General features: G+C 36.3%; 1 protein-coding gene across 5 annotated transcripts in view; it reads right to left on the minus strand.

Moving 5' to 3' along the window:
- The window catches only part of MCPH1 (microcephalin 1), a 330,808-nt gene that overhangs the window by 24,847 nt on the left and 280,044 nt on the right, over positions 1-25,917 (minus strand). The window lies entirely within an intron of this gene.

Here is a 25,917-nt window from a genome sequence, read left to right on the forward strand (position 1 = left end):
GTCATGAAGATTTGTATATGACTGAAAAAATGACTGAACAACAACAAGGCAGCCTACAAGAAAAAAACAAACAAAAAAAAACCCCACAACCAAACAAAACAACCTACTGCACACATGTATTAGCTTACATCATTTAAGCTGTTTATTTCCCCAAGTTTAAAAATTCACAACACCAAAATACATGGGTAATCATTATAGCTATGAATGTAAATGGGATGAACTCTCTCATAAAACAGAAGCAAATAGCAGAGTGGATAAAAAAAACAGAATCCTACAATATGTTGCTTAACAAGAAACACATTTGAAGCAGAGAGACACACACAAAGTAAAGGTAAGGGGCTGGAACAGAATCTATTATGCTTCAGCTGAAGTAAAAAAAAAAAAAAGCAGGGGTAGCAATCCTGATCTTAGACAAAGTAAAAGCAAAAATAAACCTAATTAAAAGAGATAAGGAAGGAAACTACCTACATTTTGCTAGAAGATACCATAGGCAATGAAGCAATCAAATTAGAAGAGCAAGGAATAATCTACCTATCTGATCTATGGGGAGGGGAAGAATTCATGATTAAACAAGAGATAGAGACCATTATGAAATGTAGAATAGATAATTTTGATCATATTAAATTGAAAAGCTTTTGTACAAACAAAACCAATGCAACCAAGATCGATTTAATTTTTTTTTTTTTGGTGAGGCAATTGGGGTTAAGTGACTTGCCCAGAGTCACACAGCTAGTGGGTGTTACGTGTCTGAGGTCAGATTTGAACTCAGTTCCTCTTGACTCCAGGGGTGGTGCTCTATCCACTGTGCCACTTAGATGCCCCTAATGCAACCAAGATTAGAAGGAAAGAAGAAAGTTGTGAAACAATCATTACAGCAAGTATCTCTGATAAAGGCCTCATTTCTCAAATGTATAGAGAACTGAGTCAAATTTATGAGAATGTAAGCCATTCTCCAATTGATAAATGGTCAAAGGATATGAACAGGCAGTTTTCAGATGAAGAAATCAAAGAGATCTATAAGCATATGAAGAAGTACTCTAAATCATTTTTGATTAGAGAAATGCAAATTACAAGAATTCTGAAATACCATTTCACACCAATCAGATTGGCTAATAAGACAAAAAAGGAAAATGATGAGTGCTGGAGAGGATATGGGAAAATTGGGACAATAATGCACTGTTGGTGGAGCTGTGAACTGATCCAACCATTCTGGAGAGCAATTTGAAACTATCCAAAGGGCAACCAAACTTTGCATGTCTATCCTTTGATCCAGCAATACCACTACTAAATCTGTATTCCAATGAGATCATAAAAAAGGGAAAAGGATCTATATATGTAAAAATATTTATAGTAGCTCTTTTTATGGTGGCAAAATATTGGAAATTGAAGGGATGCCCATCAACTGGGGAATGGCTGAACAAGTGGTGGTATATGAATGTAATGGAATACTAGTGTGCAATAAGAAATGATGAACAAGCAGATTTCAGAAAAATTTGGAAAGACTTGTACAAACTGATGCAAAGTGAAATGAGCAGAACCACTGTACACAGTATCAGCAACATCATGTAATGATCAACTATGAATGACTCAGCTCTTTTCAGCAACACAATGATCCAAGACAAGTACAAAGGACTCATGAAAGAAAATGCTATCCATATCCGGATAAAAAACTGATAGACTCTGAATGCAGATCGAAGCATATATTTTTTTTTACTTACATTATTATTTCTCATGTTTTTTCCCCCTTTTAATCCATGTCTTCTTCCACAACTGTGATGAATATTGAAATATGTTTTACATGAGAGCACTTGTATAAATGATATCAAACTGCCTACCATTTTCAGAAGAGGAGAGGGGAGGAAGGAAAGGAGAAAAATTTGGAACTCAAAATCTTGTAAAAGTGAATATTAAAAATTTTCTTGATATATAATTGGAGAAAATAAAATACTATTTAAGAATAAAAAAAAATGAACACCAATCTTAGAGTGGGAAAAAACTGTTCCCTATAATACATGAAACCTATCAAAGTAATTTAGATGATTTAGATGATTAGATTAAGTTTATGTGAGACAGAATCCTAACTCAGTACAGGTGACTAGTGGACTCATGTGCAGTATCAGTATTAGTTCTTGCTCCTCCTGTAAGACTGCAGTTCTGGGGATGCACAGTAACTTGCACACTGAAAGATATAAATATTTCACAGAGCATTATTTGTCACTCAGTGTGGGGCTCACAGAAGGAATGAGTTTGTGTGTTCACCCATCCTAACTCAATTTTGTGGGTCCCAGTGATAAAGTCATCTCCTCGAAACATATTCAGGTACTTTATGACTCACCTTAACCCAGTCATTCCATAACCTTTTCTGAGCATAATTATTAATATGGGCAAGGAAGTAGGGGACAGACCACTAGACTCAGGAAGACCTAGGTTCAAGTCTTATTCTGCACATACTGTTTGACTCTGGACAAATTATTTAACCTCTGAGTGCCTCAAACAACTCTCTAAGACATCCGTGGCAAAGGTACCAAACTGCCTTTGTACAGGAATGTTTTTTACCAGGACCTTCTTATATAAAAGAAATCACAGATCCTGTCATTAGCATATGCATTTATCTTTGGTATGGAATGACTACCCTGTATAGAGCGGTCCTAAAGTTTGTACTTGCAAAGTCATCATATTTATGACTCAAAATAGCCTTTCTCCTTCCTTTTGCCATAGTTAGCAACTGTTTTTTACTCAATCAGTTAATAACATTCAACTATATGATCTTTAAGATTAAGCTTCTGTGGAGACAGGCAGTTCTCAGACTTATCTCCTTTGTAAATCTGGGTAAACCTTAAAGGTGAGTGGCAAATCCCTTCTTCCACCTGATTTCTATACTATACTGCCTGCATGTCAGACAATACTGATGGTCACTGAAGTTGGTGGGGGAGTCAGGACTTACGGGCAAGGTGGAAGCAGTTAGGAAGGAAGAAAAACAGAATAGTGAGAGTTCCAAAATCCAAAGTACCTCAGGCCAAAGTTCCCAGAATATTTGAGAGAAGGACAAATGTTTTTTCCCACTGGGTTTTCAGTCTTCCCTTGGAATGGGGGTTGTTATACTGGGATCTATGGACCCTTCCAAGGGTTATGTGGATAGATTTATAGAGGTCTTTGAACTTGGATAGGAAAAATACATTATTTTCATTAGCCTCTAACTAAAATTTAGTATTTTCATAATTTAGTTTGAAACATTATTAGAAGAAGGTATTCATAGTCTACCAGATTGCCACAGGGCAGTAACAAAAAAATTAAGAATCCTCATTTTAGAAAAAGAAGCATGTGGGCGGAAAGTAGAACCCTCATTTTAGAAGGAATGAATATGCTGGAGTCAGACTGTTAAATTTTCAGTGTGAGCATTACCCCTTAGAAATCAGGAAATGCTACAAATCAGGACTTGACTAGTTTTTTTTTTAGGCTTAAGAAAGTAATGGAGAAAGTGTTAATAATGCAGATTAAATTTAAAAGTATGTCCTATGTATTTTTTTTAAATTAATGAGCTGGTTGTTAAACATTTGCCAACATACACTAATTCTAGGCATGGGGCTATCCAATGAAAAAGCAATGGTTGGGGAATAGAGGGTTGCGTTCAGGAAATGACAAGAAGGCCACTGGACTGTAGAGTACATGGAAGGGAGTTAAGTCTAAGAAGGCTGCAAAAGCAGGAAGTGACCAGATTGTAAAGGGCTTTAAATGACCTGAACTTTAGGAAGACTACTTTGTCAGCTGAGTGGAGGATGGAATGATGTGAGGAGAGCCTTGAGGTAGGGAGACCACCTAGAAGGCTATTGCAATAATCTAGGCCAAAGGTGATAAAGATTTGCATCAGGGTGGCAGCTGTGTGAGAAGACAGAAGGGAATATATATATGATAGATATAGTAAAAGTAGAAATAAAGAGATTAGATATATGGACTGAGTGTGAATAAGTAGTTTAGGATAACACTTAAATTGTGAGACTGGGTAACTGTGGAGGATGATGGTGCCAATAACAGGAAACTGGAAAAAGGGAAAGGTTTTTCAAGAAGGTTAAAAAGTTCTATTTTGGACTTGAGTTTGAGATGGCTATGGGATATCCAGTATAACGCTGGTGATGTAAGAAAAGGAAGTCAGAGATAGATAAACGGATCTGCGAATCACCTGCATAAGGATAATAATTGAATCTATGGAAGCTGATAAGGTCATCAAAGGAGAAAGTATAGGAAGTAGAAGAGAATATAGTTACCCCTTCCACATGGAAGAGGTTTCGGGTGTGGCACCCTCATGATCTGGAAAATCTGTGTAAAATTTTTTGCCTCTCTCTTCGTACCAGAGAAGAAATCTGAATTATAGTATTAAAATATAAAATATGTTGATATTATACAACACTATGCATATATTTTATGCATTTCTGAGTTTCTAAACTTTTTCTGTGTTGCCTGTTGGCCTTTGTGTGCCATCTGCAGCTTCTGCCAAACTTCCAAAAAATTCCCATTTAATTTCTTATGCCGACCTGCAATATATTGAAACCACAATGGGGAAAGTCATGAAGTAAAAGGGATAACTGTATAGCCTAGGCCAGAACCTTGGGGTTGATCCATGCTTAGTGGGAATGACCTAGAGAAAGATCTAGCAAAGGAGATTTAGAAGGAGCAATCAGATAGGTAGGAGGAGAACCAGGAGAAAACAGTGTCATGAAAACCTGAAGAGGGGAGAGTATACAGGAGAAGAGGGTGATAAATAGTGCCAAAAGTTGCAAAGGTCAAGAAGGAAGGGGAAAATGAGAGTGAGGGTTGATTAAGAGATGGATTATTTTTAAACAAATGAACTCTTAAAGAGGATATGGGAAACAAAGAGAGTGAAAAGTATAAGAATAGGATAGAAGAAAATATATAATTAATAATCAAAATTGAATGTGAATGGGATGAACTTACTCATTGAGTGAGCTGAACAGGACACCGGAATGAATTAGAAAGCAGAATCCAATTATATGTTGTTTACAAGAAAGACATTTGAAAGAGAAAGATATACAGAGTTTAAGTGCACTGGAGAGCAAAATCTATTATACTTTAGCTGAACAAAAAAAAAACAATCATGATCTCAGACAAAGCAACAACAATAAAGGAACAAGTAAAAAGAAAAACTACAGTTTTCTGAAGGGTACCATAAACAATGAACTCAACACAATAGTAAACATATATGTACCAAATGGCATAGTATCCAAATTCTTAAAGGAAATGTTAAATGAGTTACAGGGAGGAAGAGACAAAACCATAACAATAGAAAACCTCATTTTGCCTGTTCAGACCTAAATTAGTCTAACCAAAAAATAATACAATTTGAAATGAAGAATGTGAACAGAATTCTAGACAACTCTTCAGAGGAGCCAAAGAAAGGAGTGCAAGGCCCAGGTGAGCAGGCATCCTCCAGGGGCCAGAGTCCACACCCATACCCGTAGAGCTCCAGTGTTGCTGATTCCAGCCCAATATCAGGTAAGCTGCCAGAACCCTACAGCCTCCAACTGCCAGTACCTGAGGCCTCAGCACACACAGCCAGTGACCAGGCCCTGGGCCCCCATCCCAAGAAGCTTGGGTGAGTGCTCCCTGCTCTCCAGCAGGAGAGCTCAATTTTTTTTAAAAGTCAGGGAATAAGCAAACACCATGGGCAAAAAGAAACGTACAATGACCATGATTCTTATTATAGGGACAGGGAAGATCAAGGCAGAAATTCAGAAGAAGACAACACTGTCAATATACTCACATCCAAAACCTCAAAAGGGAATATGAACTGGTCTTTAGCCCAAAAAGCCTTCTTGGAAGGGCTCAAGAAGGATTATAAAAGTCAAATAAGAGAAGTAGAAGAAAAATTGGGAAAAGAAATGAGAGTCAATAGCTTGGAAAAGGTAGAAAATTCTCCATTTTCCACCAGCTGCTCTTTTTGCTTTCAACTCCAACATCATCATTCCCTGGCCCCTCCCCTACACCAGGATTAGCTCATTGCCAGGAAATATCATCACAGAGATTGCTTCAGCTTTGATACTCACACCTCATCAGCAACCCACAGCCATCTACCTCTTTGATTGGAGGGCTGAGCAAAAAACTCCTCCCTAATTCTCCCTCTTTAGACAGCTCAGAATTCCCAGACTTCTCTTCATTTTCCACCAGCTACTCTGCTTCATTTAGACTCCAACATCACCATACCCTAGTGCTGGATACATTCTGCTCCCCATCTGCTTTTTGTGTATTGTCCTTTTCCATTAGATTGCAAGCTCCTTGAGTTCAGAGTCTGTCTTTCATTTTATTATTTGTATCCCCAGAGTTTAGCATAGTGCCTGGCACATAATAGGTTCTTAATAAATATTTATTATATTGTAATGTAGAAAAGTTAGATATGATAGAGCTCTGCGGATTACTGAATGGGAATAGAAAGGAGTATGCATATACTCATGTGCATGGAACCTTCACATACATGTATTAGGGCGTAAAAACTTCACAAAATCCCCAAAGCACAAATGTTAAACACCGCTTTTACATATAATAATGTAACAAAAGTTATAAAGGGCCTTTGAAGCAAATATTAAAAATTAATTGGAGACTAAATAACTTAATCCTAAAGAACAAATAGGTCCAAAGAATAAATCATAGAAACAATTGAAAATTTAATTAAAGATAATGACAGCAATGAGACAATAGATCAAAAATTTTGAGATGTAACTAAGGTAGTACAAAGGGGAATATTTATATCTCTAAAAATTTTCGTAAATAAAAGAAAGAATGGATTGGGAATGTAACTAAAAAAAAAAAACAACTTAGAAAACCAATAAATTAAAAGCCCCCAACTAAACACCAAAATAGAAATCTAGAAAATCAAAGATGAGATTAACAAAATTGAAAGAAAATAATCTGAATCAATAAATAAAACTAGGAACTACTTTTTGAGAAATAATAAAATGGTTGAACTATTAGCTAATGATTTAAAAAAGGAAAAAATTGTTAGTGCCAAATTATTAGTATCAAAAATGAAAAAGGGAATTCATAATTAATGAAGCAATAAAAGAAAGTATTAGAAGCTATCCTGCCTAATTGTAAGGCAATGAAACTGATAATCTAAATGAAATGGATGAATATTTATAAAAATATAAAATGTCCAGATCAACTGATCAGGAAATAGAAGATTCAAATAACCAAATCTTAGAAAAAGAAATTGAATAAGTCATAAATAAACTCCTAAAGGAAAAAAAGAACCCAGGACCATATGAATTTACAAGCAGGTTCTATTAACCATTTAAAGAGGTTAATTCTAATATTGTGTAAAATTCTTGAAAAATAGGAAAACCAGGGGCAGCTAGGTGGCACAGTAGATAAATCACTGGCCCTGGAGTTAGGAGGATCTGAGTTCAAATTTGGTCTCAGATCAGACACCTGACACTTACTAGCTGTGTGACGCTTGGCAAATCACTTAACCCTAATTGCCTTGCCAAAAAAACAAACAAAAAAACAAACAAAAAAAAATCATAAAGGAGTCCTATCAAATTCCTTCTATGATATAGTCTTGATATCTAAACCAGGTAGAATCAAAATATAGAAAGAAAACTATAGAGCAATATCCCTAATATCCCTAGTGAATATTGATGCAAAAAATTTAAGTAAAATATTATCTAGGAGACTATGGTAAAATAACACAAAGATCAGGCTGAATTTTGATCTTATAAATAGCAAGAACAAAAAAATAATGACTACATTAAAAGATGCATAAAAAGTTTTTGACAAGATACAATACCAATTCCTGTTGAAAATACTAGAAAATATAAGAATAAAATGAGCTTTCTTTAACTTGGTAAGTTGTAGTTATCTAAAACCAAGCCAGCTTATCTGAAACAGTGGTAAACTATTGGCTCTTCCAATAAGATCAGGGTAGTAAAGTAAGGATATTCATTATCACCATTAGTATTCAACATAGTCTAGAAAAAAATAACTATAATGAGAAGACAAAAAAAAAAGAAATGGAAGGAATAAGCATAAGCAAAGAGAAAATTACATCACTTTTTACAGATGATATAATGGTTTACTTAGGGAATCCTAGAGAGTCAACTAAAAACCTATTTGATATTAACAATTTCAGCAAAGTTGCAAGATATAAAACAAACACAGAAATCTTCAGCAATTCTGTTTATTCCAGACAAAATCCAGCAGGAAGAGATAGAAAGACAAATTTCATTTAAAATTGCTATAGAATATATAAAATATTTTGGAGCTTACCTGCCAAGACATATGCTAAATGAACTATAAGAACACAATTACAAAATTTTATTTACACAAATAAAGGCAAATTTAAATAAATGAGGAAATATTAATTGCTCATGGATAGGTCAAGTTAACAAAATAAAAATATCAATATTATCTAAATTAATTTACTTATTCAGTACCATACTAATCAAATTATCAAAGGATTACTTTAGAGAGCTAGAACAAAAAATAAGAAAATTTACCTGGAGAAATAAAAGATAAAGAATATCTAGGGAATTAATGCAAACAAAGTAGGAAGGAAAAGGACCTAGCAGTATGAGATCTCAAAGTATGTTACAAAGCAGTAATCATTAAAATAATGTGGGACTGGTTAAGAGTAGAGAGGTTAACAAGAAGATAGATTAGACACATATTATACATAAGAAAATGAAGACAGTAGCCTACTATTTGATAAATCCAAAGAACTCAGATATTTGGACAAAAATTCACAGTTCAAGAAAAAACTACTGGGAAAATTGGAAAACAGTGTGGCAGAAAGTAGGTATAGATCAACATCTCACATTGGATACCAAGACAAGCTCCAAGTAGATCCATTATTTAGACAAAAAGGGTGACACAAAACAAATTACAGGAGCAAGGAAGAAATTACTTGTTAGATCTATTGATGGTAGAAAGTTCATGACCAAACAAGAGATAGAGAGGATCACAGGAGATAAAATGAATTATTTTTATCACATAAAACTAAATCGTTCTTACACAAATAAAATTAATGCAGCTTAGAGGAGAAACATGTAAACAGGAAAAAAATCTTTGTAGAAAATTTCTTCATTTAAGTTTTCTTTTCTGATATATATATATATATATATATATGGAATTGATTTAATTTTATTAGAATCAGAGCTATTCTCCAGTTGATAAATGGACTAAGGATATGAATTGGGAGTTTCCAGAAGATGAAGTTCAGGCCATCAGTAACCACATGAAAAATGCACTAAATCATTCATTATTAAGAGAAATGAGCATTAAAACAACTCTGAGGTTCAAATTCACACCCATCAGACTGGCAGTTAACAGAAAAGGAAAATGCTGGAGGGGATGTGGGAAAACAGGTACATTAACGTATAGTTGATGGAGCTATGCCCACCAATAGAGGAATGGCTGAACAAGTTATCGTACATGTATGTGATGGAATACTATTGTCCTATAAGAAATGATGGAGGATATGTTTTCAGAAAAACCTGGAAAAACTTGTATAAACTGAGGGAAAGTGAAGTGAGCAAAATCAGGAGAATGATTTATACAATAACAGAACTACTGTAAAAATAAATAACTTTGAAAGAATTAAGAGCTCTTATCAGCACAATGAGTAACCACAATTACAGAGGACTCAAGATGAATCGTGCTACCCATCTCCTGACAGAGAGATGATGGACTTAAGTACTGACTGATTATTTTGGGGGCGGGGATGGGGGAAATGGACAAGGTAAGAATTTTTTTTACGTGATTATATACATTTGTAAAAAGGTTTTTTCTTGTTTTCTCAATTGGGGGTGGAGTGTGAAGGAGCAAATGCAGATTTAAAAATGAAATAAAGTTTAATTAAAAAAATTACCGGTAACTTTGCAAAGAACAGTTTCAAATGAATGATGAGTTTATAAGCCAGAATGCAGAGGGTTTAGAATCCAGTGAGAGATGAAAGAAGATCTCTGATTGGTCAGTTTCTCTTAGAAATTTCATTTTGGGGAGGGGGTGTGGCTAGGCAACGGGGTTAAGTGACTTGCCTACGGTCACACAGCTAGTAAATGCCAAGTGTCTGAGGCTGGATTTGAACTCAGGTCCTCCTGACTCTAGGGCTGGTACTCTAGTCACCTACTGCTCCTTAAAGTTATTTATTTTTTTTCTTTTCTTGGTAAGGCAATTGGGGTTAAGTGACTTGCCCAGAGTCACACAGCTAGTAAGTATTATGTGTCTGAGGTCAGATTTGAACTCAGGTCCTCCTGATTCCAGGGCCAGTGCTCTATCCTCTGCACCACCTAGCTACCTCATTTTAATGAAAGTACTTAGCTGTATTCACACCTTCTTTCTTCTGTTGATTTGGTTCTTGACTCTTTAGACTTCTTTCTCCACCATGCCCTTCTGAAGGCACTTGAACCTTCCTTTTATGTGTCTTCTTCCATTATAATATAACCTCATTCAGGGCAAGGACTGTTTTTTTTTGATATTTAGGTTCCCAGAATTGAGTACAGTAGTTGGCACATAATAAATGCTTAACACATGCTTGTTGACTTGCTGATTTGACTTAAAGAGAATAATTAGAGGTATCAATTGTAGTCAGTTTTCTCAAGGAGTTTAGCTATGATAGGAGAGGCAATAGGATAAAAGCTAATAGGGATAGTCAGATCAACTGATGGCTTTTTTTTTTTTTTGTAGGCAATTGGGGTTAAGTGACTTGCCCAAAGTCACAGAGCTAGTAGCTATTAAGTGTTTGGTCTGAGGCCGGATTTGAACTCAGGTCCTCCTGACTTCAGGGCAAGGTGGAAGCAGTTAGAAAGGAAGAAAAACAGAATAGTGAGAGTTCCAAAACCCAAAGTACCTCAGGCCAAAGTTCACAGAATATTTGAGAGAAGAATAAATGTTTTTTTCCACTGGGTTTTCAGTCTTCCCTTGGAATGGGGGTTGTTATACTGGGATCCATGGACCCTCCCAAGGGTTATGTGGATAGATTTATAGAGGTCTTTGAACTTGGATAAGAAAAATACATTATTTTCATTAGATAGAGGGGGTAATCTGCTGGAAAAGATGAGATGGAATGGGATAAAGGGTGCATGTAGAGAGGTTCACCTTGGCAAGGAGAAGGACTTCCTTCAGAATTGAAAAAAGAGATAGCAGAGCAAGAAATTTGAATGAAATGAGATGAGGGGAGAAGCAGGAACTCCAGTTGAATAGCCTATATTTTTGGGGGTAAAATACATGGCTACGTCCTCAGCTAAGAGACTGGAGGGAGGGAGTGCCATGGGAGGATTGAAGAGGGATAAGAAAGTTTTGAAACTGACTGCAGTGAGTGGCTAGAGAATTGATTAGGCAGGTGTAAAAGGATTGCCAGGTCTGAAGTCAGGAAAATTCATCTTCCTGAGTTCAAATCTGGTCTCAGACGCTTACTTATTGGCTGTGTGACCCTCGGCAAGTCACTTAACCCTGTTTGCCTCAGTTTCCTCATCTGTAAAGTGAGCTTGAAAAGGAAATAACAAACCACTATAGTGTTTCTGCCAAGAAATAAAATGGGGTCATGAAGAGTCAGACACAATTGAAATGACTGAACAACAACACGACAACAACAACAACAGGATTGCTTGCAACAGGCAACGTGGTTTCTTGATTTTTCTCCAGCTCCAATTAGCAACAGGTAAATAGGAGTGAAAGAGGTAAACGGTGGGATTAATTCAAGATTGGGACTCAGCAAGGCATGACTGATGGGTAATAATGTAAGAGAGCAAGGGACTCTAGTTTAGAAGATAATTTAGAATCAAGCTGTTTCACAAAGGTATTGAGACAGGGAAGGGAGGGGAGTATGTCCATTGCAGGGTGATGGCCTAGGAAAAAAACTGAGGAATGGAAGGATTAGAGATCATAATGAGGATGGAGAACAGGATTGGAGGTCATGGGGCAGAGAGAAAGATGAAATGATAAAACATTATCATCTGATAAACAAATTTGGAGTTCAAGATTATGGAACATTTGTGGGTGATGGCAAAAATAAGGTATGTCCATCTTTAAGTATATGAGGTTGAGTGAGGTCATAGGAACTAAGTAGACTGAAGAACTGGTAAATTAAGGGGTATGAGGGAATATGACATGTTGATACCTTTAATATGGAGACAGTAAATGAGGAAAGAAAAACTGTGAACTTAAAAAATGAGGCCCAGAAATGGATCATAATAGGATCGTTTAGAGATAAAAGGGACCTTAGTACCATCCAGTTTAATCCCTTTATTACAAAGTTTAGTAAGGAGAGCTTGTAGATATTAAGGCACTTGTCCAAGTTCATGCAGGTCACAGAAGGCATAGTCAGGATTTGAATCCAGGTTCAAATGCAAATTCACTATTCTTTCCACTGTAACATACAGGGAATGACTTACCCAAGGTAGGCCACTAAATTAATTAATCACTGAAACAGTGGGGATTCTACTAACTCCTGATTCAGTGTCCCTCCCATAATATCATGTTGCTTCTCTGTTTTAAGAAATCACAAATCCTGTATAGAAACAAGACCTCCATGAATCTAGCTGTGACTTTTTTGAATCAACCTAATGAACTTATTTTAAAGTAGATCATTTAACTATCTTCATTCATCAACAAGTTTTCCTTTTGACAATATGAGTAATATTTTATATTTAATAGCCTGGGGATCTCAAGACACTTTAAGCATTTGCCAATAATATTCACCACATCCTTGTGAGACAGATGACGAAGGGTTACTTGCATTTATTTTCCTCATGAAAAAAACTGTGGTCAAAGGAGGCTGAGAGATTTGCCTTGTGCCAAATAATGAGTCATCAATGAATCTTTTCTAATCACTTTCCCTAAAACCACTGAACCATGCTGTCTTTTTTTTTTAAATAATATCACAAGATTGGTGTCTTCACTTCCACATATTTTCAGGCTTCACCAAAATTTAAACGGACAACAAATTTCTCTCTCATTTGATATTAGCACTACATACTTTGATTGATTTATTAATAAACAGTCCAAACAAGTATGTGGTATAAATAACCATAGCAGCCAACGATCTTAACAATTATACTTCTTGAAACTTAAGATTTGAAGTAAACTGGTAAACAAGCAATATGCTCCATTGTTTGTTTAGAATCAAAGATTGCAAAGGGATGAGGGGCATCTATCTTTGGGGGTTAAATAGTTTAATCCGCCATTTGAAATAACCAGCAACATCTGCTAAGATGCTGTGTTTCAAAAGGGAAGGAAAATAATCTTCCCTAGAACTCAATTCAATTGAATTATTTAAGGCTAATAATAAGACTGAGGTCCCCGGGCCTTTCTACTTCTAAGCTTCTTTTGTCAGCCCACATGCCAAGGTTTCTAACTTGAAACTAATGAGCACTGCAGTCTCTATTTATGTTAAAAATCCAATGAGACATGTTATTTTGAATGGAAGGCATATAATTGAACTTGATTCTAATACTAATAATAATACTAATAATAATTCCAGGATTCAGGTTTAAAAGAGATTGCTGTACTCTCAGCATTTGGACATGTTTTTCTTTCATATATTTATTTGTTGAGGTCAAAAGGAAAAATGGTTGCCCTGTATAGTAGGCTTACTAACACATATCTATTAAATTTACCTCTTAGGAAGGGAGTAATTAAGACAAGATTAATAGCTAGGAGGATCTTAGGAATCAGGCTCATTCCTCAAACTATAATGTAGGTCCTCTAGAATTTTAGAATTGAGAGAGCACTAGCAGGTCTTTAAGGCCAGTGGACATACAGTTCTATTCAATGAAAGAATTCCCTTTATAACAGCTTTAATAAGTGGCCACCCAGGCTCTGCTTGAACACTTTCAATATCAGGGAGCTCACTACTTAGTAAGGCTGCCCAATCTACTTCTAAACAACTCTAATGATTAGGAACCCAAATCTACCTTCCTATAGTTTTCATCTACCCATCACAAAAACAAATCTAAGTCTCTTTTTACTGAAAGGGAGAAATAACTGAAGATGGGGATTATGTTTATTCTCTCAAGTCTTTTCTTACAGCCTGAATATCCTCAATTCCTTTAATTTTTCCTGTTGCAGCATAGTTACCAACCCCTCTCACTACCCTCGCTGCCTTCTAGTGGACATACTCTGGCCTAGCTATTAACAACAGTCTTCCCTTCAGATATCATTTTTAATTTTCTTGGTATATATAATGAAGATGATTCAAGATTATAGGAGGGAAAATAATCTTAACATTTTAATCTTTATGATGCTGCTTTTCCTCTGAATGATGTACTAAAATCCAACAAATATTTGTTAAGTACCCACTATGTAGAAGATACTACCGAGTAAAGAAAATTGGACTTGGAGTTAGGTGATCTGCATTTGAATCCCTGTCAAGCTGCTTCCTACCAGTGTGACTGTGGGCAAATTACTTCATGTTTCCAGGTCTTGAGTTTCTTGAGTTTCCTCTGGAGTAAAATGGTTATAATAATTTGGTCTCTTTCTAATTCAAAAGGTTGCTGAGAGGATTAAAGAGATAATGCCTGAAAAGGGATTTGTAAAGTAAGGCATGTTATAAACAATTATTATTCATCATGACTATATCACCTATTTCCAGGTTACATATTACTGAGGCATGAATTTTACATAACATTAAGATATTTAAATCATTTGTGAATTGAGTACTATATTCTAGTTGGTATATTTTTAAAGCTCTACCATCACAGTACATTCTATAGGAGCTAGGGGGTAACATAAAGTTAAAGGATCACAGATTCAGAACTAGAAGGGACCTCTCAGTCCTCTCATGTTACAGATAATTTGGCATATTCAATCAAAGTCAACTAACTTTTCTGGAGGCTATCTGTGAATTCTTTTAATTGGTGCACTGATTTCTATACTTAGAAAGTCTGGAACAATTTTCTTGCACTATGTTTTTTGACTTGTTATGATCTTCTAGGAGGCCAATAGTCCTTAAGTTGTCTCTTTGAATCTTGTATTCATCAATGTGTTCTGCTTGTATAGAGATCACATATTCTTTTTACATGACTGCTTTTTGCTCTCTTCTCTCAGATTGTCCTTCACTTCTATATGTTTTTATTCTAATCAGTTAGTCTCTCTTTTGCTTCTCTGGAGGGACTCATTATTGTGGACTTGTGGACTTACTTTCTTCTTCCAGTTTTCCTTCTTGGGCTGGGACAGCTAGGTAATGCAGTGGATAGAATGCAGGGCCTAGAGTCAGGAAAACATTTTCCTGAGTTCCAATCTGTCCTTAGACATTTACTAACTAACTGTGTGACCCTGAGCAAGTCAATGAACTCTGTTTGCATCAGTTTCCTCATCTATAAAATGAGCTGGACAAAGAAATGGCAAATCATTCCAGTATCTTTGCCAAGAAAACCCTAAATGGGGTCACAAAGACTTGACATGACTAAAAAATGACTGAACAACAATAGTCACACTTCTTAGGCTTCTCACAATTCATATTTTAAAATTATATTTGGAATTTTCTTCTCTTTATTCATATCTCCAATCTCAGTTTTTAGATTGGGTCTTTGTGCTTGGTTCTACTTCCTGAGTTACTCTTGGATGGGAAGGTCAAAGCCTGCTTAATTGTAGATGTGGTAGCTCAGACTAGGCCCTACCCTGTGCAGGAATTTCTGGGGTTTGGTCCTATCTCTGTTGCTATGACTTCTACTGGTACAACTCATGTTTTGGCCTTTCATTCTCTGTTTCCTTCTCCAAGCACAGTCCAGAACCTGAATTGCCTCTATCCCTTGCTGTGACCTTGACAAGCCCCACTTTGAAGCTGATGTTTCCACTGGCAGGAGGCCTCCCGCTATAACTCCAAGTGCTGTAGTGGCCCCTTCTCCTATTGTGGTTTCTGTTATGGCCCAGAAGTGGTCTGACTGTGGGCTATGCTGCTTGACCTGTGTCTGCTATCACTCAGGCTTGGGGCAGCTAAGTGGTACAGTAGGCTTGGAGCACCTGAGTTCAAATCTCAGACACTCACCTCAAATAAGGTAATGTGTAAAGAACTTTTCAAATCTTAAAGCTCCAAATAAATGTCACATTATTTATAAATGAATAATTATCATTATTTAATCACTTATTCAAGTGAATCCAGATACTACAGGCTGAAATAGAAGAAGGATAAAAGACAGGATCTACAGAAATTAAGGTTTATTTTTTTTTGTGTGTGTACAAGTCATTTAACCTTTCAATTAACTAGACAGTTATCTAATTAACTAAGTTGAAGGAGCAACTGTAGATCATCAGAACACAGATTTTGAGCTTAAAAGGGACCTTACTGGGTATGTGGTTCAACTCCTTCATTTTATAGATGAAGAAATTGAGGTCAAGGGTGGTTACGTGATTTGCCCAAGGTTGTATGGGTAACAATCATAAGGAGGTGGCATATGAATTAGATACTCTGACTCCAGAATGAAAGCTCCTTCCTTTGTCCTTTCTACTGTGCTATACTGTCTTCTAATATTACACAAAAGTTCCCTCTTTATATTTAGAGTTAGTTATAAAATAATTTTATTAGAATGCAGTAATAACATGGACTTTGAAGGAAAAATAAAAGTGTTGTCTCAAAGCAGAAAAAAAAAATCCAGGCTGTCGACAATTTCTTTAACAGGTTTTTCCCCTAACACTGTCGTATACGTTGGCAGGAAAGTTGCACTTCTCTTAAATCATAAGGACTGATAAGAAAGTCTAATTACAACAATATATTTTCTAAAAGACCAAGTTGCAGGGGAAACACTGCATGAGAAAGTTGGCAAATGCATCTACTGTTTGGCTGAGAGTCAATTTCAGATCAGCCATTTGCCAACAGTTCTGAGGGAAGGAGAAAAACTACCAACTTCAAAAAAAATTTAACTTTTAAAAATAAATATGAAATTATTTTAAAAACTTTGTCTACTTTATGACAGTGAAAAATGGTTTTTAAAAACCAGATTTTTATGGGTTGACTGGTTTTATTCCCTAAAAACTACTTGTGTTTTGGTTAAACAGAACACGTGTGTGCTTGTGTGTACACATACTCAGAGAACAAACCTTAATTTCTGTAAGTCCTATCTTGTTTCCTTTTTCTTTTCTGGCCTATAAAATCAGGACTGACTTAAAAAAGCAGTTAAATAATGATGATTATTGCTCATTTATAAATAATATTTAGAGCTTTAAGGTTCGCAAAGTGCTTTATACATATTATCTCATTTGATCCTCACAACAATCCTTTGAGGTATATTATCTTCATCTTACAGATAAGCAAACTAAGGAAGACAGAGATCAAGTGACTTGCCTATTAGGGTCATATAGTTAGTGAGTGTCCGATGGCAGATTTGAACTCAGGTCTTCCTGAGTTCCTGCCTCCAAGACTAGTACTTTATTTCCTATACCACTTTGCTGCCTCACCATAAGATTTCGTCTACTTTGGAACAGATCTTGCTCTTTCCCTTATTGCATGATGTCAAAGTATAAGAAAATAAAAGTGACTCAGCCTAGCAAGCCTGGTATAGTTTCAGAAAGTCATGCCTCCTATAAGTTGGTATTGGATTCATGGTCACAGTAAGCTCTAGGGTATGTGTTAGAGTGCTTGAAGCCTGAGCCCATGGACAAAGCAATGCCTGAAATTCTATGTGGTGGTAATCTTATGAACTTCACATTATATATTCCCTATAATCATATTCATCTCAATGTATTAACTATAAAGTGGCTAGGAGAGAATGAATACTTCCAACCAGCTGCTTTTTTTTTTTTTAGCCTTTTGGTAAGACAATTGGGTTAAGTGACTTGTGCCCAGGGTCACACAGCTAGTAAGTGTCAAGTGCCTGAGGTCACATTTGAACTCAGGTCCTTCCTGACTCCAGGACTGGTGCTCTATCCACTGAGCCACCTAGCTGCCCCACAGTAGCTTCTGAAGACCTTCCACTAAAGCACACAAAGATTGTGATCCTTATCTGTGAAGACATGACCCTTATAGACAAAACCTCTGAAGAAGTAAGCAATCCCTATAATTACTAGTATAAAACAGTAATTAAATATATTTTCTGTGGGGATATTAATAACTTGTTGCTTCGATTTGCTTTTTCTCATTAAGTTTCTGGACAACCTTCAACTATTCCCGTTCATAATCATACCCACTGACACACCAGTGCCTGGGCTGGCACACGGAGCAGGTATTCTATGTTAGTGAGCTGGGTAATTCTTCCTGCCAGCTTTAGGTACAGGAAATAGCTCTGGAGAAACAAAATTGAGAAGCACTTCTAGTCCCATTGTAAAAAGCTGTAAGATGCCAACCCCAAAGAAAATCTTATCTTATAACAGTGAAAACTTCAATGACTTCTACTTCAGGGTATCACATAGTCAAGGAATATCTGAGCTGGAAAGACCCTTACAACTCATTGGGTTCCACTTTTTTTATTGTAAGGAATCAGGTCCAGGAGAGGTGGAACCATTTGCAAAAGGTTACATATCTAACTCCAGGAAGTCAAGTCTAGTCCTTTATCTCCTACTTTAATATACTTTTCACTACACCACACTGAATCCATCGATTACTTGTTAGTGACAAAGGCAGAGATGACTTCCTAATGTCAAAGACCTCTGGGTGAATCTTATGTCTTTTCTAATGAAAAAAAGCAAAGAAAAAAAGTGCAATGTATATAGATGTATTATTTCATAAAAGACCCCTTTATTTTTTAAAATGGGGAGGGAGGAACAGAAAAATAGCTGGAATAAGGACCCACACAGTTAACAATTTGTTGCCAAATTGTGCAGCTGTTTTCATAGTATCTCTGGAATCTTCCCCTTCTTTTCATTCTAATAACCGCAATGACTTTACATTACAAAAATGTAAAAAGGTCTTTTCTAGTTCTAAATCCTGTGACATTAAATATCATTTAGTCCAAACTCCTTATTTTCCAAGGAAGGAAAGTGAGGCCCAAAGTGGTCAAATGACTTGCCTTATTAGAGGCAAAGCCAGAATTTGAACACAGGTCCTTTCTCTTCAAATCCAGTGCTCTTTTATGAATATACATATATATTTTATTTTTATTCCATCAGCAAAAACCTGCCTCTTATCCCTCCCACCCTTTCCTCAATTGAGAACAAAACGAAAAACTAGTCCCCTGTTACAAAGATGTATAGTCAAGCAAACAAATTCCCACATTGGCCATATGCAAAATATACCTATGTCCTATTATTACATGTGTCCTATATGTCTACACACACATATACACATAGATGTATACACAGATATAGTGTATGTGTATATGTATACATATATACACATGCATACATATACTCATATACATACATACATACATACATATATATCTTGGTGGAAGAGGCAAGTGTCTCAGTAATACTTTTCTCATCAATGTAGGGAGATGCCACCAATGTAGCTATGTTATATCAGGTGATTGGGGTGGAGGGGACTCTTCTCCAGTTGGGTATTCTTACCACTCCAGAAAATTCCAGTGAGCATCCTGATATGGGACAAAAGGGAGGAAAAGTCCTTCCTGCTCAGAGTGAATTCTCACGTATAGAGCCTAAGAAAAGTAGCCTGAACCTAGAGAGAACTTCGGCAATACAACTAGAATAAAGACCACTATGGAGGTGTACCTAAGGATACCAATGTGATTGGTATCTAGATAAGACTATTCTTCCTTTGTTGTCATCCTGAGAGTCTGCATGTCATGGATAGAGACCTGGCTTCAGAACTGGTATGACTTGGGTTCAAACCTCTCTGACACATAATAGTTATATGACTCTAGGCAAGTGACTTACCTCAGTGCTCTAGGCAAGTCTTCACAACTACAAGCTGCAGAGAAGGTAACAATCTGCATTGTAGAGGAAATTTCCTTATTCAGGAATTCCATATACTAATGAAATCACAGGTCCAATTCCTAACCTGTTCTCACCTTGCCCTCTCTTGCCACTGGGCTTTCCCCTTTGCTAGTCTCTGTCTTTGAAATGGACTCTAGTCCTGCTTCTATAGAAGTTCTTCTGCTCCTTCAAGGTTCAAATTGGATGCTACCTACTTTATGAAATCTTTGCTGCTCCTTTGCAGGTGGAAGTGTTCTCTTCTTTCTGAAGTTTTCTCCTGTACTTTGGCTGAATCTCCTCTTTGTACTTCCCCCATTTTTCTTAGTGTCATAATTACTTTTGTGCTTGGACTTTCTTTGAATTAGGCTATAAACTCTCTGAGAGTAGAGAAGGTCTGCCTGTAGTATGTAAGCTCCCTGTGAGGAGGGATTTGTTCATTCTTTGTATCTTCAGTGCCAATACAGTGCCTGGCACACAGCAGGCACTTAATAATTACTTGTTCATTATCTATTTTTCTATACCCAATACCTAGTACGGTACCATGTAAAAAAGAAGCATTAATAGATGCTTGCTGTTCTACATTGCCTTTGAATCACATCTCTTTGACCTGTTCAATTTGTCTTAAGGGTAAATACTCAGTTTTAAAGGCTAGTTTTAAAGGCTGAAGTTCAGCCTTTTCTCATTCATCATTCTAAGCTAACAGATGGGTGATGTCACCAGAGCTCTTGGCCAATAAAGTTAATTCTCTCTGACCATTCAGGAATAGTTCAACTGAAGCTTTCTCTCAACTGGTTGCTAAAGGCCACAGCTACAAAGAAGCAACTTTTCCCCAACCCATGGCTGGGGTTTCACTTTTTCTCTGGGTTTTTTTCCTCTCTTGCTGCTGTCTTTGCTGTGATGTAATTTTTGCTGCTGCTTCTTCTCGATATCCTGTAAGACAGCCTCCTTACTTTTGGTGACTCACCTTTTACTTAAAGTGTCACCACTCCTTAAATTTCCCCTGATAAGTTGATAGACCCTTAAAATAATACCTCAGTTTCTGTGTTTAGATGATTTATGATTTTCTTAGTTTTATTTTCTTTAATAAAAATATAATAAGTAAAGTAGATTATATACCAGCATGCTTTGTGTCTCTGAAGTACTAATAACTGTTTCTTTAAAATCACATTTCTCTAGTTTTTAATAAATAAATAAACTGTCTTTATCTCTTTTTATTAAATTGTTCCCTTACAAGTAAGGTATCTCTCTACCTTGTTGAAAATGAATTCTGATCTAAACTACAGATCATTTTTGCACTAAAACTGCCCAAAATCTCATGTGAAGGCTGTATTTCTTTATATGTATACGTGTACATGTACATGTATGTATGTACATATATGTGCGTGTGTATATTAAAATGAAGTTCTATCCCTTCACATCTTACTAAACATTTCAAAAGTTGTAGCAACAAAAATTCACCTCCCTAGATGGCAATGAGCCTTTCCATAAATATCTAGGCTGGTCCTCAGATATGAGTGACATGTACTGCATTAACAAGTCCATAATGAAGCTTTTCCAGCTTTTGAGAACCCAGGGTCCCCTCTGATGAGGCATCAGAGAGGATATCAATACAGTATCGTCACAATACCTGACATAGGTTTACCAGAAAAATAAGAGGACTATTTCCTTACAGATAAGTTTTACACTGCTATGGCTTGTCTGGAATACTATAGCTTACTACTACTTTTCCCTTTGTGGGGGAGGGCAGGGGAAGAGGGAAAGCTTGCTAAAACACACACTGGTGTAAAGCCATTATGCATTTACAAAGAAGGCAATAAGAATTGTGTTCTCTGTGCAAAGTACTGAGGTAATCCATGTGGCAGCAACAGCTCAACCTCACATCTGGTACACAGACTGAGAAGGGAACATGGTGGGAAGGAACAGCAGAGTTGGAGTCAAAGAATGTGCCAGCTTTGAATTTTCTAGCATGTGCTTTCCAGCTGTTAGGGGTGATGAATAAGGCTTATTAGTCAGAAGGAAAATTTGACTGCTAACTGCCACCATCTAACAGGGAAGGGTCTTTTGTAATGGACCCTTAATCTTAGCTGTGTGTCAAAATCCTACCAAAGCTTATTCTTAGGTCTCTGGATTTGCAACCATCTGGGTATGAGTTTCTACAGCTCTACCCTATAACTCAAAATCTTCACCTTCCTCATATTTTCTTCATTCAGATGGCAGAAAAAGAAACCACTTAGAGACAGAAAACAATAATAATAGTTCTCATTTGTATGATATTTTAAAGTTTATAAAATGTTTTAACATTATCTCAGTTGATTATCACAACAACTCTTTGAGGTATGTATGATTTGGGAAATTCATTCTACAGATGAAGATAAGGCTCAGAAAATTTAAGTCACTTGCCTAGGGTCATAAAGTGTCTCTCTTCTATCTTTCCACCACTAAGAATCTCTCCTTTCAGAACTCCACTGGGTAACTGAAAAGACCTCATGTTTCTTCTAACTATAAGGAATGTTTTTTTCTATTTTCCTTTCTTCCCTTTTTTAGAATTTTCACTTTGATTTCCCCAACCCTGATGGCTACCTCCAACCAAAATCTAACCTGCTACCCTGATCTTTGTACAATGGCAGGATTGCTTACTTACCTTTTAGCTCATTTCTCAATTATAGAGATACTGGACACTGGTTTGGTTGTGTCTCCCTTTCACTCCCCAAGGGGACTGGGGCACAAATGGCCTTGCCATTATTCTCAGAAATTGTTTCTATAACAAAGTTTAAAGTTTCAAAATTTAAATTTATATCAGAACATTCTGATCAGCAAATTAAGCAGAAAATGAGCTTGTGGACTCTCATGGCTGTAATTATCACCTCACTGTGGATGACTACCAATATATATAGATCTCCAGTTCTGTTCTGCACTCTGGTCTCTTTTTCCAACTGCCTACAAGGCATCTTCACTCCAATGATCTGCTCATGATTTGCACAAAAAACATTAAAAAACCCCCAACAACTGAATTATTCTTTCATCCCAGCAAATCAATTTCCCTTCTAGATGAAATAATTTGTATCAGTGTTATCACTATTCTAGAATTGACTCCTTATGACTTACATCACTTTAGGCAAACTCTCACAGATATGTCTATAAAAAAATTGATCAGAACAATATTTAAATGTGTTAAATTAAGGATAATGGAGCAAAGATATATAATTGTATCTTAGAATTTATTTGTTTTAATACTTTAAAATATCTCTAAATATAGTTTCTTTAAAATTGCTTAAATTTAATTGCTATGATAAATTTATTTAAAAAAAAATAAGTAGAAAATTCATGGTTACAAATTTTCAGGACCTAAGCAGGAAGCCACTGTCTCAGAAAATACTTGCTTTGTCTCTTAGATTGTATCAATGGGCATCTCACTACCACCTGGTGGCAGCATATCTAAAATGAGAAGACATTTTTTGAGAGATGAAAAAAGTCATTTGGAAGTTGAATTGGTGATATTAAAATCATTAATAGATTGCTTTCTCACCAACTCAATTATGTTCACGTATTACCAATTACAAACTTAGAATTAATAAGGATACAATGTTTGAGCTCAGGCTCCAGAGGGTCTAATTAGTAAATTCTGACATATCACGGGACCAGGGAGGGAGGTATTCCAAAATGGTATGTCCAAATTCACATAGCTGGATCAATAATTCCCCAAGAAAAATGCTGTCAGAAACAATCAATAAGCTTAATTAAGACTGGGCAATTACAAATCAACACTGTTTCAACACTGTAATCATTCATTACAAATAGAATTGTGATTTTGATGTCATCCTGGGACCTAAAAACCAGCTGATAGGCACCAAGTGTGGATATATCACCCTGACATTTCTGAGCAGCCATTGTTTCCATCACCTAAGCCCAAACCCCCTCAAATTCTGAGTCTAAATAAAACTTGATGAGAAGAGAGTGTTTAAATGATAGATTCCTGAGATAGTAAGAAAGTATAAAATATCTGTTGGAGCTGTGTTTCTCCATGGGGATGGTAATGGTTATTTTTATTAAGTAGAATAATGTAATTTCTGAATTCTATAGCCTCTAGTCCTTTTCAGATCACTTGAATCTTATTTATCTTTCCATGGAAAGTAACTTTTCCAGGGGTTTGTCTTGGGCAAATACAAGCTAATTTTCAGCTTTCTTACTTTCATATTGCCTTTTGGGAAAGACAGATAAGAAGTCATATTTGAAAACAACAACAACAACAACAAAATCCTCCCATAACTTGGCAAGAAAAAAAATTGATGAACATGAAGGTTCATACACTCCCCACTCAGATCTGTATACAAGTAAATTTTCAAGTTTGACTTGATTAAATTTAAAAATATTCTCCCTCTTTTATTGTAAAGATTATTTTACCACAATATTAGTAAAGATAGTAGAAAACGGTCTAAGTAAACAAAAGGAGCAGTAGAATATGGCCTTATCTCTTTTTCTTCTATCTATTTGTAAGTCAACAAATATTTACTGAGTACCTATTATTCTCAGTGTGCTAAGGTCTACACTGAGATGGGGAAGAGAGAAATACAGGATACGGACCTTACTTTTCATGCAGTTCAGAGGTTAGTCGGGGAGAAAAAAATGCACAAACAAGTGAAAAGTTAAAAAAAATGCATTCCAATAATAGTTCAAGACAATAATACAAGATACTTGATGAGGCTGCACATGGTCACTTTCAGTGAAAGGGACAGATAAGGATTCCTACAAGCTTTGAAAGAGGGAAAGATGACTTCATGTTTGAGGTGGTAAAGGAGGAAGTATGGTATAGTGGAAAGAGAGGAAGAGCATTGAATTTGTATTCAGAAGATGTAGTTTGGGCTCCGTGCTCTCATATACACTACCCTGCCTCATTTGAAAAAAAAAATCGGGGGGTTGGGGGGAGTGAGAGGTTGTACTAGATGAGCTTTCAGGTCTCTTTTAGCTTTGAATCTAAGATTACATGATCCCATCTCTTTGTTTTTTTTTTCTTTTTTGTTTGTTTGTTTTGGTTAGGCAATGGGGTTAAGTGACTTGCCCAGGGTCATACGGCTAGTAAGTGTCAAGTGTTTGGTCTGAGGCCGGATTTGAACTTAGGTCCTCCTGACTTCAGAGCCGGTGCTCTATCCACTGCACCACCTAGCTGCCCCGAGCCCATCTCTTTGACCTTAAGCAAGCTGCTCTTAGATTCAGTTTCCTCATCTGTATAATGGCAGAGTTAGGTTAGATGACCTCTAAGATTCCTTCCAGGTCTATGATCTTATGAATCTGTGATCATATTAAGTGAGATTATATGGAGAAGGTAGGATTTGAACTTGGTCTTAAAGAACAAGTAGGCAACAAGGATGAAGAAGATCATTCCAGGTAAGTGGACAGAGTGAGCTAATTTTTAGCTGCAGGACAGCACAAGGTACACTCAGATTAAGCTTTGAAGGCTGTAGGGCAGTTGGAGTTCAGGGGAATTCACTATTAAAGTTCATATCAGAGATCATATATTTATAAATCTGACAAAAGCGTTTCATTGGAAACCCAAAGAACCATTCTGAATGCAATGCACTACTTTGGGATACAAAAATGTCTGAGACATGTTCCCTTCTCATGCGTTACAACTGAGCTCCTTTTGGGAGCACTTCACCTTAGCAACATATAATGAGATGTGGATGAATAAATGACCTTGACATTTCTGAACAATTCTCATGTTTATCACCTTAGCCCCTCTCACATAGTTCAAGCTCTGAGCAAATTGGAAAACAAAAACAAAACTTCTACACCTAAAATATATAAGTATATGAAAAGAGTACCTAAATGATGGATTTCTGAGCTGAAGAGAAACTAGCACCTTTTTCTAGTTGTTCTCCAAATAGGAATGTTGACACCACTTCCCTCCCTTTTATCACCAAAATGTCTAATTTGTCAATATACTTTTTTTCTTTTTACCTGAGTGCCAGATCTCAAAGCAGCATGGAATCTAGAGAGGCTTAGAAACTCTGCAAATAGGAGACAGCCCAAGACTACATCTGTATTGATTCAAGTGGATCAGAAGCATACAGTGTTTAAGAGACTAACAAGGGGGAGATAAACAGTGTCAAA

The sequence above is a fragment of the Vombatus ursinus genome, unplaced genomic scaffold (assembly GCF_900497805.2).
Source record: "Vombatus ursinus unplaced genomic scaffold, bare-nosed wombat genome assembly UNPS02014841.1, whole genome shotgun sequence".
NCBI lineage: Eukaryota > Metazoa > Chordata > Mammalia > Diprotodontia > Vombatidae > Vombatus > Vombatus ursinus.